The sequence below is a fragment of the Primulina tabacum genome, chromosome 4 (genome assembly GCF_025594145.1).
Source record: "Primulina tabacum isolate GXHZ01 chromosome 4, ASM2559414v2, whole genome shotgun sequence".
In the NCBI taxonomy this organism is placed as follows: domain Eukaryota; kingdom Viridiplantae; phylum Streptophyta; class Magnoliopsida; order Lamiales; family Gesneriaceae; genus Primulina; species Primulina tabacum.
Genome location: NC_134553.1, coordinates 22,207,222 through 22,223,317, shown reverse-complemented (window position 1 = coordinate 22,223,317; position 16,096 = coordinate 22,207,222). Strand labels below are relative to the sequence as shown.

General features: G+C 36.6%; 1 protein-coding gene across 7 annotated transcripts in view; it reads right to left on the bottom strand.

Moving 5' to 3' along the window:
• The window catches only part of LOC142543190 (uncharacterized), a 78,731-nt gene extending 62,934 nt beyond the window's left edge, over nucleotides 1–15,797 (bottom strand). For 4 of the 7 annotated variants that reach the window (XM_075650294.1, XM_075650291.1, XM_075650292.1 and 1 more), the window contains exons 1-3: nucleotides 15,734–15,797; nucleotides 11,261–11,738; nucleotides 10,967–11,179 (exon numbers count right to left, since the gene is read on the bottom strand). The gene's annotated coding sequence lies outside the window, so the exon portion shown is untranslated. Of the gene's footprint in view, nucleotides 1–10,429; nucleotides 11,180–11,260; nucleotides 12,217–15,733 lie in introns of those variants that run through there. The other 3 variants (XM_075650290.1, XM_075650289.1, XR_012819700.1) reach the window with 3 other exon arrangements.
• Nucleotides 15,798–16,096: the final 299 nt, after the last annotated feature.

Here is a 16,096-nt window from a genome sequence, read left to right as displayed (position 1 = left end):
GATGGCTTGCCTTCCCAATTTGATGTATTGAACCCCAGTGGAGGATTCAATACATTCTTATTATTTTCATAAGAAAAATTCTCATGATTTCTCAATCCAGGGTGATAAGTATTAGGGGGAAGGTTACCTCGATATCCTCCATAGCCTCCAAAATTCTTGTTGTTGATGTATTGGACTTCTTCAGGCAAATATGTGTCTTCAACAACAACTGGTGCACTTTCACCCTCTGCTGTGCTCACCTTGCTCATAGCTGCTAATTGGGTAGTTTGTGAGGGCCCGTGCTCCTAATTAATTTTTAACTATCAAACAACATGATTTATTAACGTAAACAGCGAAAACGAGTAAAAATTTTCCATTTTGGGCCTACAAATATTTCGGCATGACCTCCCCGTAAATAGGACATACAAAAAATTCCAAAACAACACAACAAAACATTTATACTCGAAATAGAGTCCAATAAAACAAACAGAATACCAATTGCACATAGAGCCAGCTAGGCTCGATCACACCAAATAATATCCAACACTCAAAATACAACCATACAAATACACGAGGCATCTCCTCGGCAAATGACTCAATATAAATAGTATATCTGGGGACTCCAAACTCAAACCGACTCACTGGGCTTCACTGGCAGACGCTCCGCCAGCTGCATCAGAACCACCTGTATAACCTGCTATGGAATCACAAAACAAACCACAGCAGCCCCGAGGGACAGGGGTCAAACTCCAGTACGAAGATCAAATAAATTACAGCATAAACAAATGACATGTAATAAAATCAATGCAATGCAATGCAATGCATGTAGGGTATCAATAATCTCGGGTATCAAACTGGATCCAAAGAAACGAAAGCAACAACTGTGGCCACATGTGCCAGGGGTATGACGTGTTAAATACGCCCTCGGCCTTGCACATCTGCGTCAGGGGTGTCAGTCTGCAGAACTGCTCGGCCCTTCCGCTAGTCATCAGAGGTGTGACGCTTAAACGCCCTCGGCTCTGATGTCTAAATAACTCATCCAAGAGTAAACAGAGATCTCGGAAACAACGAAGTCATGGCTCGATATGAATGCGTGCTCAACAATGCATATAAATCCATAGATTATTCCAATATATTTAAAAATTCAGATTTATTTCAAAAATTTTGAGGAATAATCTTGAAATACATCCAAACAGCACAAAGAGCACATAAACACACAGTTTTCATAAAATCACATCAATTTAATTACACTTCGTTATAGACGCTGTAAGGATCGATCAATCCGTACCTTATCCTTCAAATTAAATTACCACAATAGTTTATAAACTCCTCGGTGCTTCCTGGCTACTAAAACCTGTGGCAAATAATTAATTACCATCAAATAAATATTCAACTCTTAGCCAAAAACAATTTTACTAATTCCAGCTTGGACCTAAGCTCGGTTGTAAGGCCATAACTCAACCAAAACTTAACCAAAACATACTTATCATACGTGGCTGGAATCCTAACTCAAAATTCCATATTTCATCAGAAGACTTCAACATGAAATTCATTCATCTCGACACTGAAAAACGCCCAAAACCAGCAACCATGAGATGCAAGGTCTGTGACAGATTTAGTTTCGACACTTAGAAGTATAAAATTCATATCTAACTCATTATTGACTCAAATCAATATCCGCCTAAATGAAGATGAAAGACAACTCAAATATCTAAGCTTTCCTAGAAGAAACCATTTCCAGAATCCTTAGATAATAATCCCAGAATTAACAAAAGGCGCAACTACATGCACACTTCGCGGTCAGAAGTCTGTACTGAGCAGTTCCGGCAAAAACAGCATAACGACCTCAATTCTTAATGGATTTTGACGAATCTTATATCAATACGAAGACAACACATAGCTCTACAACTCTCTTTTGAATCACAAGTCCAGAATCCGAGAGCATAAATGTCATAAACTCGAATTAGAGAAACTAATCTGCACAGCTCCAACACAGCCTTCCATTTTGACACAGTTTGGTAAAAAAAATCATATCAAATCCGTTTTTAATTGGAATCCCATTTCGTCAGTGGCTACAGAAAGCTTAGACATAGAGCTATAAGTTCTTTATGAACCACAAGTCAAGAATCTTAGAGCACAACACACCAAAAACCCAAAAAACAGAACTCAAAAACCTGCAACTCGAAAAAAAACAGCAACCAACTTCTTCCATGGACAAACTTTTAAAACCTAGGCTTAGGGATTACCTTGAAAATCTTCCTTTGAACTGAAATAGAGTTAGAATCGACCTCTTCACACTCTAAAGAACCAAGAAAAATGACAAGCAAGAGGCTGGAAAATTAACGAAGCCACAGCTCGGTAGCTAGAGGAGATGCAAGAAGAGAAGGAAATGGATGCTTGTAGAAGAAACGAGAGATTTAAAGGAAGAAATGGATTGGGCTTGGGGCGAATGGGCTTCCTATAACACATATCTATATACATGAATTCAATTATTTAGCCCAATTGCTAGAATGTGACCCGATCCAAAAATTACAACTCTTGCGTGCTATTAAATTCCGATATGCATTTTAATATCGTCTATAATTCCGATATTTTCTAATACATATTTTTAACACATAAGTATAATTATTTGACGTAATTATTTTAATTTAGCACTTTAAAATAATTATTTTTAATTCTTGCCAAATACTGAATAATTAAATTCGGGTTCTCACATTCTTCCCCTCCTAATAAAAGATTTCGTCCTCGAAATCTAACATACAAAACACTAGTACACAAAGTGGTTAAAACATTTACCACTGATAATACATAGGAAAATATGAGTACATGGAGTTATTCATCATATTTTCAAACAAGTGAGGCCACTCTTGACGCATTCGAGCCTCTAACTCCCATGTAGCTTCTTCTATTCCATGTCTACTCCACTGCACCAAAACCAAAGCAATCGTCTTGTTCCTGAGTTGCTTCTCTTTGCGATCAATGAATTTGAACCGGATTCTCAACATAACTTAGGGAACTATCTAACTCCACATCCTCGATACTAAAAACATGAGATGAATCTGGCTCGTACTTCCGCAGCATCGATACATGAAACACATCGTGTATCGCAGACAAACTCTGCGGCAAGTCCAAACGATAAGCCAAAGTGCCAATCCTCTCAACAATCCCATACGGACCAATATAACGTGGAGCTAACTTCCCTTTATGTCCAAATCTCATAGTACCATGAAACGGTGATACTTTCAAGAAAACATAATCACCAACCTGGAACTCTAAAGGCCGACGCCTTTTATTAGCATAACTTGCTTGACGATCCTGGGCTGCTTTCATTCTTTTTCTGATCAATTCAACTTTATCTTTCATTTCTTGTACAAACTCTGGTTTAGACATCTGTCGTTCTCCTACATCTTCCAAACAAATCGGAGATCTGCACTTTCTGCCATATAAAGCTTCAAATGGTGCCATACCGATCGTTGTCTGAAAACTATTGTTGTAAGAGAATTCGACCAAAGACAATGATTCTTGCCAACCACCTCTGAAATCCATTACAACTGCTCGTAACATATCCTCTAGAGTCTGGATGGTTCTTTCTTACTGACCATCTGTTTGGGGATGATACGCAGTGCTCATGGCCAACTTTGAACCCAAAGCTGATTGCAAACTACTCCAAAATTTTGAAGTAAACCTTGGATCGCGGTCTGATACTATGGTTATTGGCACACCATGCAATCTCACCACATGATCAATATACAATTTCGCCATTTTCTTGTAAGTACAAGTACGGTCATATGAAATAAAATGGGCTGATTTAGACAATCTATCAACAATCGCCCAAATTGCATCACAGCCACGATTAGAACGAGGTAGGTGTGTCACGAAATCCATAGCAATGTGCTCCCAATTCCATTGTGGTACTTCCAGACTATTTAACATACCGCCAGGTCTAATTCATTCAGCTTTAACATGTTGGCAAGTTAAACATTTAGCCACGAAATCAAAAATTTCCTTCTTCATACCTTCCCACCAATAATGATCTCTCAAAGTATGATACATCTTTCGATTTCCTGGATGAATGCTATGTCGACTTCAATGTTCTTCACGTAGTATAGCTTCTTTCAGATCTATCAAATTAGGAACCACAGGTCTCCCATTAAAGCGCAAACTACCATCTGAGGCAACGCTGAACTTATCTGACTGATCTGTTTGAGCCAATTCTTTCAATCTATGAATATGCGGATCAGTTTTCTGCTCTGCTTTAATACTTTATATTATCTGTGGCTCGACTTTGATAGATGAAACTATAAAGTAATCTCCACTTGTTTGATAAGTCCATCCTGATGTTCCCAAATGCTCGTGGAACTTTAGAAATATTCAGAGATGTCAGCATAGCGTTTTGAGCTTTCCTACTAAGTGCATCTTCAACTAGATTCATTCGCTCTGGTTGATATTGAATCTCACAATCAAAGTCTTTAAGCAACTCCATCCATCGACGTTGTCTCATGTTCAAGTCGGACTGTGTGAAAAGATATTTGAGACTCTTGTGATCAGAATAAATTACAAATTGTTCACCGTACAGATAATGACGTCATATTTTTAACGCAAACACAATGGCAGCCAATTCTAAATCATGAACTGGATATCGAGTTTCTTGTGGCTTCAACTGTCGAGATGCATATGCAATCACTCGCCCATTTTGCATTAAAACACATCCCAGTCCATTCAAAGAAGCATCTGTACACACAACAAATCCACCTGAGCCTGAAGGTAAAGCTAACACTGGAGCTGTTGTCAACTTTTCCTTCAAAGTCTGAAAACTTGATTCACATTCTGCAGTCCACACAAAACGTCGATCTTTTTGCGTTAATTGAGTCATAGGCCTTGCAATAACGGAAAATCATTCAATAAAACGCCTATAATGCCCTGCTAATCCCAGAAAGCTGCGAATCTCAGAAACATTTGTTGGTGTTGGCCAATTAATAACAGCTTCGACTTTACTGAGATCCACTGAAACTCCTTGAGCAGATATAACACGACCCAAAAATACTACTCTGTCCAACCAAAATTCACACTTAGAAAATTTAGCATATAATTGTGCTGCTTTGAGTGTTTGGAGGACTAGTCTCAAATGTTCTCGATGCTCCTTCTTTGTTTTTGAATAAATCAAAATGTCGTCGATGAAGACAATAACAAATTTGTCTAAAAATTCTCGAAAAACACGGTTCATCAAATCCATGAAAACCGCTGGAGCATTAGTCAATCCAAAAGGCATGACTAAGAATTCATAATGCCCATAACGTGTCCGAAATGCAGTTTTAGGAACATCTTCTTCTCTAACTCTAAGCTGATGATATCCAGAACGAAGATCGATCTTGGAATACACAGACGTACCCTGCAACTGATCAAACAAGTCATCGATACGCTGGAGTGGATATTTATTCTTCACTGTAGCTTTATTCAACTGCCGGTAATCAATACACATCCTCATCGTCCCGTCTTTCTTCTTTACAAACAATACATGGAGCTCCCCAAGGTGACATACTTGGTCTAATATAACCTTTCTCCAATAAGTCTCGTAATTGTTCCTTGAGTTCTTTCAACTCCGCTAGAGTCAAACGATACGGTGCTCTAGAAATTGGATTCGTCCCTGACATTAACTCAATACTGAAATCTATTTCCCTTTAAGGTGGAAAGCCAGGAATTTCATCAGGAAATACATCAGTAAAATCCTTTACCACAAGAATATCTGAAACTTTCAACATTTCTTCCTGGGTGACATCAACAGCATAAATCATGAATCCTTCATTCCCTAGCCGATAGTAGTCTAAACATTTCCATTGCTGACACTAATGGAATGCGTGACTGAGAACATTACCATAAAAGTTCCACTTATCGCCAAAATAAGGTCTAAATCTGACAAATCCGTGGAAACAATCAACGGTGACTCGATAATTCGACAAAGTATCCATTCCCAAAATACAATCGAAGTCAGACATAGATAATTTGATTAGATTAGTTATCATAAGGTTATCATCAAATCTAATCACACAGTTCAGAACTATCTTACGAGACATCAAATACACACCAGCAGGGGTAGACACAAACACCGTATCCAACAACAGCTCAAGTGGTTACCAGGTTTCAAGGATCAATGTAGGCATGGACTTCCCTGCCAGGAGGGAGGAGTCCTGTGAGTGGGGCCGCGGCTGAGTCATCGGGTCCTTACATAGTTAGTGCAGAAACTTGGGCGGTGAGCGATGTAATCGGATCCACAGCATAGACTCCAGCTGTTCTCTTTACTCCTGACCTCATGAATCATTTTCAAAGCCCACGTCGTAACCTATTTAATTCAGAGATTCGCGTCGCGCGCATATGCGCGCCCTAAACTCGCGCATATGCGCGGGTTCTTCTGTACATGAGTTTCATCTCTCGCGCATATGCGCGCCCAAGTCCCACGCATATGCGCGATTCTCTCTGTTTTGCTTCCTTCTCGCCTCTCTTGTGCGCATATGCGCGCCCATGACTCGTGCATATGCGCGGGTCTTGCTGCTTCAATTCTGGGCAATGCTCACACTTTTCTTCTAAGCGTCTTTTTCGCTCCTTTTCACTCCCATGTCCTCGCCTTACCTAGATTTCTGCAATCACACTAAAAATAACAAAAAAAACGCATAATTCTGCCCAAGAAAACTAATAATCTAAATGCAATATAGGGATAATTTAAGTGCACAAAATGCACTTATCACACAACAAAGGGAAATTATAAGTATATAAATGAGAAAATCTATGTCCTAAATGGACCAAGTCTAGTTGATCAACCCTTAAACAGCCATTCAGTACCCCAAAAGAGCCTATATTCAACAGTGTAGAAACACATTTATACTTGGTTTCCATTTACATTCCCATATTTGGAAGTAAATGGAGAAGAAAAGATTTGGAAAGTTACTTTTTATCAATATGACTCTAATCCGAGTGCTTTCAGACCAGCTGGTCTCTCTCCTTTTCAATTAAGACTTTAGGCTTTAGCACGCTTCATGTTATCATAACAGATTGGCACTTTCCACCATAAGACAGGGAATTCTCAAATACATCATTTTCCACAATCTAAGATGTCAAAGACAAAATCTGAGAATTAAGATACTTATCTAAGATCCATGGTCCATAATGTCCAGTAAATATGTTAAGATTTGGATAACAACTGAAACCTAAATTACATATTTAAATAGAAAATAACAAGGTTTGTTTTAGCCCTAGTATCAAATGAGACAGGATGAACATTAAAATAATAGTCAACGAAACATGAACAAAAACGTTGGAAAAACTTTCTTAATAAATGTGCCGTCTCAGGACACAAAGATTCCTGTTTTGATTTGGTATCTGAAGAATATCAAGAAGAAACATGTAGAACCCGTAAATCAGACTACGTATAAGCTATGCATAATTCCTAGTATCTTAAATTAAAATGATTTTTATTTCATGAGTATTTAAATTCCTTTATTTAAATTTAATTATTTTACGCAATAATTTAATTGTTACCTTTTCAGTTAATTAAGTGAGGCCGGACTAGAGTTGGAGTTTTGAGATAGAATTTAATATTAAGAAAACATTCTCAGGATTTATTTTAGCTAGCTAATAAGTTAATTTAAGGTAAAAGAATGTTTAAAGAAATATTTAAGTAACTTGAGATAAGTAGGAAATAAGTTCATTTAGGTTCCATAATTAATGTGTTAATTCACTAAATTATTTAATGGAAAGATAAGACTCTAAAGATTTAAAATACACTAACTAAGCAATATTTTCCCTCCACTTAATAGCATAATTTCGGCCACCTCATAGGTGATATAACATTTCTTTGACAACTCACCACCTTTGACCCTTTCCTTGTTATTTCTTAGTATGATAACCCTTCATTTTTTTAATCATCATTAATTATTAATCCATCATTATCCTAGCCTTGTTTGATATGAAGAATCAGTCCTTTTACACCTCCTTTATCCCTCCAAAAAAAAATATTTTGATATCAAACCATTTCATTATCCAACAAACTCAAAGAGAGCAAGACTTGGTCTTGCCATCCCTTCTATATTGCAACTCCCCTTCATCACTCCTAGCCATTCCCTCCCTCTACATTATTTCTAAATTTCAGAGCCAATATTGAGAGAAAATCGAGAGTGAGCTAGGGAATTATAAGAGAGAAAATAATCGAGTAGAAGGAAGGAAGTGAAGAGCACTCCACCTCCGCCGCGCCGCGTCGTCGTTTCGTTTGTTTTTTGTTCAAAAACAAACCAAGGCTTGTCTATATTTCTTTCACTCATCAATCAAGCCATAGTAGTATTTTAAAACACATCAAACTCATGAACTTATTGCATGAAAACCGAAACACTTGAGAGTCATTTCAAAAAAAATATGTACAGAATTTTTTTTTTGGTTCATGTGCGCCTTCACGTTTTGCTGGTTTTTGGTGTTTCAGGTGGATGGATCGTGTCCAGGCTCCCAAAGCTGCATCTAGACATGTGCTAGGATATGTTAGGACCATGTTGGTCCATTAGTTCAAGCCCCATACATGTTGGAAATTAGATATGACAGCAACTCTCCAAGCATGCCCCTTTTGTGATCGATTTTCTCATGTTGCTGTCAAAGGGAAATGAATCTGATCTTTGCTGCCCTAGGGGCTATAGCCATGGTTAGGACACCTCCCTATCATGTCTAAAATGTGACCAAGTCGCCCTTTCGAGGCTTGGTCCATGGTAGAATCGGTTTTCAAATAAAAGAAACAAGAACAGCCCCCTCCCCTTCGGCCCTTTTGAATTCTGCTTGTGTCCCTCGGTTTTTGGTGGTTTGACGTGGACCTTGGTTGGCCTCTGGCCCTTAGCCCTTGTTCACACCATACCCCATGATGTCTAGATCAAGCCATGGTAAACCATATGGCCACTGTTATGATGCATGACAGTAACAAAATAAAATTTCAGAAACATCACAGTACAGATTTTGAGTTCTCGGTTGAAGCTTGGTGTTGTCCTAGGTGTTGGATTGGATTGTTGTTGGCCTAGGGCCCTTAACCATGGTTCAAGCCACACCTTAGGATGTTGGGAAGATACTCTGGTCGGTGATTCAAGCCACAATGACCAATAGTCTCGCAAACGAAGTGATGTAAGTACAGGTGCGGTTGCTGGAATTTCTGGACAGCAACTTGCTGCTTTGGTTCAGAGGCTTGTTCGAGTTCTTGGTTGGCTTTTAGCCTATGGCCTTGGACTGGACTAGTGCCTCATCAAGTTAGGAAGGTCATATTTTTGTCTATTTGTGATTCGGTTAAGTTTAGAGGTCGTACGAGAAATTACGGTGCGATGTGTTGAATTGACTCTCGAAAGAGCGTTTCATGTTTTGGCCTCCATTCACCTAAAATTTCGGCTCTTACCATTTTAGGAGCATTATTTCATCATTTTAAGTGTATTTTAATCATGACTAAATGATGGTTTGGTGTTGGTTCGGGTTGGCACGCAGTCATGATTAAATACGAAGTCGTTGGACGTAATTGTCTCGTTTTTTGGATCCAATTACAAAGTTTGGTCAACAAAATCATTTGCATATTTTTCATGTTAAATTTAGGTCGCAGCGAGCCTGGGAACGGTCCAACCCATATGGTAAAAATAATACAGGATATTTAATTATGTCATTTAATTATATTACGTGCATAAAAATATAAAATATTCATTTTTTTTTAGATTTATGCGATATTGCTTGTGGCCACTTCACTATAATGGGATTATTGCTTCACCCGGTGGTCACTTACCGGTTCAGTTCAGTTCAGTTCCACCCAGTATACTGTTGCTATTAGTCTGATCAGACGATTACTACATCACCCGGTGGTCACTTACCGGTTCAGTTCAGTTAAGTTCATGGGGCCACTAGCGTAGAACATAATCTCAGCAGAAAATTATGACATGTTATTTTATGACAGGGCTCGATTGAGCAAACATTCCACTTATGATTTCCAGTTCAGTTATGCACGTATTATAATTACTCATGACATGATATTTTTACGTTATGCTAGACTCATGATATGTTATTTTCACTTCGCAGGCGATTTTATTATTACTACTTGTTATTTACGATATATGCAAGCTGAGTCTTTAGACTTACTAGACTTGATTGTTATAGGTACTGATGAGGACGGGACTGAGGACGGGGACCAATAAGCCAGCTCGGGTCGGCAGTAGTGGAACCCGAGGACCTCATTTTCAGGATTTACCATTTTTATGCTCAAACATTTTTGTCAGTTGTTGGATTATTTTAACTTGTTATTTTGCAAAAAATAATTTCTTCCGCTGCTATTTTGAACATTAAACTTGATTTATCGGTCTATTTTATGAATGAGGCATTTTGATTATTTGAAAAAGAAAATTTTAAATTTTTCCGCAAATTTTCAAACACGAATTTTCGGGCCATTATAAAACAATATTTAATGCCGATCCAATCGTATAAATGATGCTAACAAGAAACAAATGATAATATATAATGCAAATTTTTTCAGGGGGTTACTGATCCAACTCGTACAAATTACCAGGATGCAAAATTAGGTAATTTCCAAAAATAAAAACCAATCTTCAAACAACTACATACAAGGAGCACTATAAAAACTATAGAACCGCCAGAATAACAGTTATTTAAGATCATAAACAGCATTTTCATGAAGTAAACCTCAACAAATGGTACGCACATAAATACACATGTATATGTTTATCCATACTAGGTTTGAAATATACTTCTTAAAGCCAATCAATTCAGAGTAAGAATACTTTTGAAAGAGCACAATAGTTGTCAACAATAGAAACTAGCATACACGGCACGTTACAACAACCTAAACTACTGACAAAGCAGTCTCGTCAGGGCAATAACACAATACATTAACAACAAAGATCTAAATAGCACCAACAAAATGAAAGGTAAAGCAAATGTATTAAGTGACCATAAAAGAGTCCAGAAAATTTCTCACTTGAAAGTTAGGTGATAATATCCTCTGTACAAATAATTCCCACTGATTTTGGTCCATAAATTCAGGCTTCAAAAGATTGAGATCTTGTGAAGCCAGTCGACTTGTATTAGCTTCTCGTACAAGTATTTGCAATTTGGAATTCCTATCATGTCACAATTTAGCCAACTTTCGAAAAATTGATTTCTTTTCACAATCCTCAACTTAGTAAGTCAGCTGTACATTAAATGACAAGAAAATATGTCTACATTTTGTTATGAAAATGGAAATGAAAAACTTAGTAACTAAATAAATTACCTGAAGACAGCTCCACATCCTATCCTTCACTTCTTCGCTTATGTAATCCCATCCATCTAATGTATAAGGCACAAATTCTTTTATCATGCATCCTAGGAAAGAAGCGTACTTCACTGAATTATCTCCAACTGGTTGTCCAAACTCATTACGCTCCAACTCTTTACACTTGTCTTGGCCACTAACCATTTTCAACTTTGATGCACCACGTCCTTTTTTCTTATCTGTTTTTCATCATCAATTGGTTCTTTACCATGCAAATCATTACATGAATTAGTTGAATTGTTAGAATCCATTCTCGATAACCTATTAGATATATTTTCCTATAAAATGGAAAAAAGATACATTGAAATGTACTAGTGTGCTTCAGTAAAATAAAACAAGATTTAAAATAGAAAACAATATCACCTGGATTTCATCTACAGATCATTTGCTACGTTTATTGACCATTTTGCGCATCTTTTGAATGTTATTTAATAACCTGATAAACATGTAATATGACATGATGCATCACTGAAAATAAACAAGCAAACAAATATGTTAAACACTAAATAAATAGTTACGTGACTTTAGAAAAAATGTATCAATCAAAATAAATAACTATAAAATCTATCCTTGAAAATTTCCGTCATGTCTCAGTCACATCGATTCCCTCACACTCATTCCTTGAGTATGGTTCTTTCTCAGTAATGTTAATCTCAAGTAGGGACACATCAAGAGGTGTTGATGACGTATAAGCATCTTCTTCAAGCCCATTCATGTTATTAATACCCCGAAGCGGCACTTTTAGCAACACATAACAATTTGTTTCATCATTGTCCCTAGAATAGAATACTTGCTTTGCTTGTGATGCTATAATGAAAGGATCACTTTCAAAAGTTTTTAGTCCTTGGTGTAAGTTGACCAGTGTAAAACCATCTTCAATTTTGATACCAGTTCCAGGATTGGCCCAATCACACCTAAAAACGGGCACTTTGAAAAAATAGAAGTCTAGCAAAACAATATCCCGTATAACCCCATAGTATGATAGTCTTCCTATTGTATGTGAATTGTCATTAGCATTATATTGACAAATAGTATCGGCTTCAATTGAAACACCACTATCTTGTGTCGACCTATCAACATCAATTGTGTGGAACCGATGTCCATTTACAATATATCCGATATAAGATGTAACGTGCTTTCTTGGACCATGTGCTAGCCATTGAACTCAGTCTGAAGAGTTAACATGATCCTGTTTGATAACCATTCAGCAAATGTTTCCATATGCTGCTTTTGTAACAATGTTTCGTTACTTAAGAAGCGATGATCTGTTTGTTTAAGCTCGTCAATGTGCATCCTAATTAAAATAATTGAATGGAGATGTTAGAATACACAAGATATATAATAGATCAAAACTAACAGTATGAAACTAACTATACTCACTGTAAATAAGGTTCAACTTCTGCAGTATTAAAAAACACATATCGATGTGCAGCTTGTAACACATGATCCTCTAAAATCTTTTCTTTTCCCTTAGAAATTGGACTACCTTCTGATAATCCATATTCCAAATCATCGTTCCTATTAGAACGAACACCAATACTAGAAGCATTTTTTATATAAGCACTACAAAATGCCATTCGTTCTTCTGCGAGGTAATACTCGGCTATGCAACCTTCTGGTCTTGCCTGGTTCTTCACATAACCTTTTAGTATTTTCATAAATCTAAATCACAAAGTAAAATTCACATTAAAAAAGTGTTGATAGCATAATCTAAATATTTATATAATATAAAATTTGTCAAAAAGATTAATGATTATTTTATACCTTTCAAATGGATACATCCAACGGAATTGGACTGGCCCACACAAGTGAGCCTCTCTTGCTAAATGAATTGTCAAGTGAACCGAGATGGTAAAGAAAGCGGGTGGAAAATACCTTTCCAACATGCATAGAATTTCAGCAATATTCTCCTCGAGTTGTTCTAAACGGTTCCTGTCTAATACTCTTTGACATAATTCATTGTAAAATGCACACAACAGAAATATAGCATTGCGTGGACCTTTCGGTAGAAGATTTCTCAATGCTACTAATAGCAATTGTTGCATCAGAACATGGCAATCATGAGATTTCAGCCCAATAAGCTTGCGCTCTTATACAGAAACACAGTTACCAATATTTGAGCTATATCCATCGGGTAACTTTATTTTCTTCAACCTAGAGCAAAATACATTCATTCGGGACAACAGGCAAATGATATTTATTTTCTCCTTTTTCTTGAGGATGTAATTCTTGTCTAATTTTTAAATGTACCAAATCTTTGCGAGCATTCACACCATCTTTGGATTTTGTCTTCAGGTTTAATAATGTGCCTATGATATTCTCGCAGACATTCTTTTCAACATGCATCACATCTAAGTTATGACGTAGCAGGAGCACCTAAAGGTAACCATCAACAAGCTTCATAGTGTTAGTTCAGAATATTTCTAACATTTTAGGAACAAAAAATAAAAAAATTGCAAAATCTAATGAATAGAGTGCAAAATAACTTACACACCAATATGGCAACTCGAAAAAAATTGACTTTTTCTTCCACCTTTGAACTGGTTTTTGTACATCTTTTGAACTATCCTGCTTCTTCCTCTTTTTCCTCAAAGTGTTGACAGTCTCACCCTTTTACTTTTTACCCCAGTCATTTTCAATATCTTTCAATGCATCGGCAATTTTTAACCCATTCAAAGGTCTAGGTTTTCCTTTACTCTCTTTTTTCCCATTAAACCACTTCTTTTTCTTATGAAATGGATGATTAGGAGCAAGAAATCTCATGTGGCCTAAGTATGCAAACTTTCTACTATACTTAAGCCACATAGAACATATGTCTTCACCACATATTGGGCAACCGAGTTTCCCTTTTGTGACACATGCCAGCTAGGTTTCCATCAGCTGGAAAATCATTGATTGTCCACATTAAAATAGCCTTCAGACTGAACATTGACTTGTTAAATGCATCATACGCCTCCACACCGGTGTCCTACAACTCTTTAAAATCCTTCACAAAGGGTTCCAAGTATACATCTATATCATTTCCCGGTTGCTTCGGACCTGGAATCAGTAATGTCAGCATAAGATTTTCCTTTTTCATGCACAACAATGGAGGAATGTTATAATTTACCAAAATAACTGGCCAGAAACTATATCTGGAACTAAGGTCACCAAAAGGGTTGAATCCATCTGTTGCAAGACCAAGGCGGAGATTTCTAGGATCTGATGCAAAATCAGGCCATTTATGATCTATCGTATCCCAAGCTACTGAATCAACTGGATGACGCATCATATGATCTTGACTTTTGAGTTTGGAGGGCCAAATAACCTCTTCAGCCTTTTGTTTTGATTTAAACATCCTTTTCAGTCTTGGTATCACTGGAAAATACCGTAGGACCTTTACAGGAACTCCTTTACAAACTTTGGTGGTGACTTTGTCTATCTTCCATCTTGAGGATCCACACTTTGGACACGAGTCCGGATCTTGAAGCTCCTTTATAAATAGACAACAATCATTTGGGCAAGCATGAATCTTCTCATATCCTAAATCAAAAGGTTTCAACAACTTTCTCATCGTGTAAACAGTTTCTGGAAGTTTGTTGTTTTCTGGAAGCATGTCACATAAGATCTTAAGAGCTCATTGAAACTATTGTTTGTTTGACCATTAGTAGACTTGTAATTGTATAGTGTGACGACTGCTGACAACTTTGTGTAAGATGTACAAACAGGGAAGAGAGGAGTTTCCGCATCTTTTAATAAATCATCAAACTCATAATCTTTTGCCTCAGACATAGTGTGTCCAACCTCTTCTTCGGGCAAAAAAACATCCTTATATAAGTGATATGCCTCTCTAATTTCATCTTCTTTCTGAACTCCACCTGAACTACCTTCAGCTTGAGATAGTGAGTTATAAGTTTCACCATGGAAGACCCAAATTGTGTAAGAAGGATCGAACCCCTTAATAATTAAGTGGTCGTACACTTGGTCAAATTTCATATACTTCTTATTTTTACAACGCTTGCAAGGACATAAGATTACTTCACGTGTTTTTGCATAGTTCCGAGCTTGTGCTATAAATTTTTTTACCCCTTCTTCATACTCGGGTACAAGCCTAGAAGGCAGATGCATCCATTCCTTATCCATCTTGTAAACAAACCTTTTTCAATTATATGAAATAATTATGAGATTTTATCAATACACACACGAACATATATACACGATGATAATTTAATTTATATGATATAATAACTTAGTTGTCAGATCTTATCCCAATTTTCTTTCCCAAAATATTCCAAACATTTTTATAAGAGAACACCACATAATAAATAAATAAAAAAACTTACATACAAAAAAAATTATTTATACATCATTATATTTTTAAAAAATAAAAATCATGTGTCAAAGTAGTATTTACCAGCTATGTCAAAATAATACAACAATTAATATTTATACCTGCACACAGATTGAGCACACTTCAGAACTCCAGCAGTGTTAGCTAATCCAAGCAATATCTCCTGTATAAGTAAGTGTTCATAGTATTACAAGAATGACAACTCACTGAGTATGAATAGTATTGTTCAAGTTAGATCTAGGAATATATTAAAGAAAGATAAAGACAATGAAAACTAATTAAACATATAATATCAAGTTCTCTATTTGTACAATAAAAATTGGTGGATTCACACGTCATTGCCACATAAAATTGGCCGAAAAACAGCTTATATTTTCCTAAAATCCATTTAAATTAATATTCTAAAAAACATGACAGAAAGAGTAAACAGTTGAGGATTTGATTAATCGAAATAGAACAAGAAA